Source organism: Manis pentadactyla, chromosome 3, assembly GCF_030020395.1.
Source record: "Manis pentadactyla isolate mManPen7 chromosome 3, mManPen7.hap1, whole genome shotgun sequence".
In the NCBI taxonomy this organism is placed as follows: Eukaryota; Metazoa; Chordata; class Mammalia; order Pholidota; family Manidae; genus Manis; species Manis pentadactyla.
The window spans coordinates 194,109,180-194,111,929 of record NC_080021.1 but is presented as its reverse complement, the minus strand read 5'-3'; the positions used below and the strand labels follow the sequence as shown (position 1 = coordinate 194,111,929).

Below are 2,750 nucleotides of genomic sequence, written 5' to 3'. Positions count from 1 at the left end.
CTGGGAACTAACAAATGAGTCAAATATTGTTAAAATTCATTTCATAGGGAAAAAACAGACAAATAATATTTACATATATGACCAGTTCACAAATAGCCTTGAATTTAATCGGGTTTTTAGTTTCGGTTATAAAGTAAAAGGATCAGTCTTTTCAGCAATCTTTTTCAGATAATATTCATAATTTTAAAGATCCTTGTGGTTAGCTGAGTAGACTGATTTGTTTTTAAAAACAATTTGGACTTAAGTGATTCTGATATTTTGTCTCCTTTCTTGGCGAGGTAACATTTCTGCAGGCTTGAATTCTGCTTTTCTTTTGGATTTGCCGCCTGTAGGAAGGTGCACACTCAGAAAGACTACTCCATTGTCTTGCATCTTTCAGATCCCCCATTTTATCACTGACTTCCTTTGTGGTGTTTATATCCAAACACTGGCATTTGTTTTTTCTGTGCCTAACTGCTCTGGTTTTTCCAGCTCCAGGAAATGTGGCCTTTTGCTTCCTCTCTTGTTTGCTCGGGCATCTGTGTTTCTCAGGCTGCAGGCATGTGAGACTGTCACAATGGCTTTCAGCCTGGGAGGCGCCGTCACCTCTAGGGCACTTGGGTCTCTTCCCAGCAGTTGAAGAAGTGTCACGTGTTGGACTGTGGCTGACGATGTCCTCCCATAGTTAGATTCATAGCCACGGACATTCTTTTCTTTTGAGGGCTCACAGTATATGTTCACTTTTGTGGCTTCTCTTAAAGAGGAGTTACTTGATTCTCTGCTTACAGATCTTTCTGTAAGTTCAACACACCAGGATTTGGATCTGTAAGCACCGGACCTTGACTGTCTTTGGATGCTTCTGCTGAAGCCTCTGCAGATTGGGGGCACTGTCTGCACTTCATTCTCTTTTTTCTGTAAGAGCTCAGCTTCCTATCATCTCTCTTAAAAGAAAGGGCAGTTTCTGAAGTGCAACTCCAAGAGGGGTCCCTCTTCCTGGATTTGCAATTTATCAAGGATCTTTCTGTAGGCAATCTTTGAAAGATCTTGGTGAAGAATCTGAGGGTTTATTTTTTTCTGCTTCTTTTTTCTGGAAATTAATCTGTTGGCCATGGCTCAAAAACCCTTCTTTCTCTTAGACTAGACTTCTTTGGCTGTCCCTGATGAAAAATTGTTGGGGAACAAAAGGTGCATGCAGTTGTTTCACTCTTTCCCAGATCCTGGATATGACCAGGGAGCAACTTAATCCCATCTGTTTTCCTCTATTGAACATTTTTTTGCAATTCAGTAAACCTGGGCTCCTTTCCTTTGGTGTAGCCCAATTCAGGCACATATCATTAGTAGAAACTGTGCCTTTATGATCACCTGATCCTGGCTTGTCTTTGATCCAAGCATGGTTTTTGCTTGCTGTTTTATGATGAAATAGTGGGATTTCAGATTTCATCAAGGAAGAGTTACCATTTGGAAACTCTTTCAAGCCTGACAGAGGCTTCTGTTCATTATTCCACTGGCCCTGGGCTTTTTTGGACTGCATTGTATCATGTTGAGATGCCAGTAGAGCATGATCTTTAGGCAAAGGGTAAACAGGAGCTGATTTATTGGACTTCTTTTTACCCATGGTGAAGCAGAAGGACATTGATAGATGACTCATTAGTCATAGGTCTCCGTGTTGTAAGGTGAATGAACAAAACTGAAAAACTCATGCAGAAATGGTGGGTGTGTTTTTGGAGATAAGGCTCCAGAAGGTGAATGAAGGACTCACTGTCTAGATCATATTCTGTCGTGTGATGGAGAATGGTAGATAGGATATTCTTCACCGTGTAGCCATAATCTCCATAAATAGCTATTAGTTCCCGTTTCAGCCAAGGGACCAGCTGATGTAGGCAACGAGGATTTCTCTTGAAATAAGTAGCTGACAAGTGCTTTTCAAGTCTGTAGTCTTGAACATGTGTCACCCAAATTCCAGAATAATACAGAGCTCTTCTGAACTTCATTACCACCTGATCTCTAAAGTGGCCTACAGACATGGAGTTTGGTTGGAACTTCCCAATATCCCCAAACTCACTCAGTAACTCTTGGGTAGTCAGCTCTCTCAGTGGTCTGATTTTCCTTGTAAGGCCCTCAAGATTCAGATTGAGATGACTGCTTTGAGAAGACTCCACATAGTTTTCCTCCTCTGAAGGGAGAAATAATGAGTCTTCTTTGGTATCATTCTCTGGCCTGGTGGAACAACACTGAGAAGGAAAGCACTGTACACTGGAAGAACGCACGGACTTCTTTCTTAATCTTGAATATGAAGAGTCTTTACTGCTCTTGTTGAAATGGGGATTCCAGTCAGACTCATTCTGTATACTCTCCAAGCAGTTAGGCCATTCACAGTCAGATAAGAAATCTAATGGCATTGCCCTGAACAAATTATATTCCACAGTTGTATGTGAGAAAAATTGGTTCAAATTAGTTCTTCATCTAGCATGAAAACTGTCTATTAAAAACAGTCCATGCATATTTCTGCAATATGTTTTGTCTCCACAGAATAAATTCTAGAATAAAGTTAAGAAACAAACTATTCCCTCAACTTAATAATAATATGCTCAGTAAAACCCAATGTTGACAAGGTAATAAGGATTCGGGCACAATGATTTTCTCTTTCTCTCTCAAATTAGTTATTACAAACTCTGAAGAGCAAATTGGAAATAAATATCAAAATTTATATATCAAAAAAAAGCATATTGTCTAACCTAGAGATTCTAGCTCTGGAGATTTAATTTATGTAT

The 2,750-nt window shown here is 39.7% G+C and overlaps 1 pseudogene; it reads right to left on the bottom strand.

The window, feature by feature from the left end:
- Nucleotides 1-223: 223 nt before the first annotated feature.
- Nucleotides 224-2,378, bottom strand: LOC118913989 (E3 ubiquitin-protein ligase Topors-like; annotated as a pseudogene).
- Nucleotides 2,379-2,750: the final 372 nt, after the last annotated feature.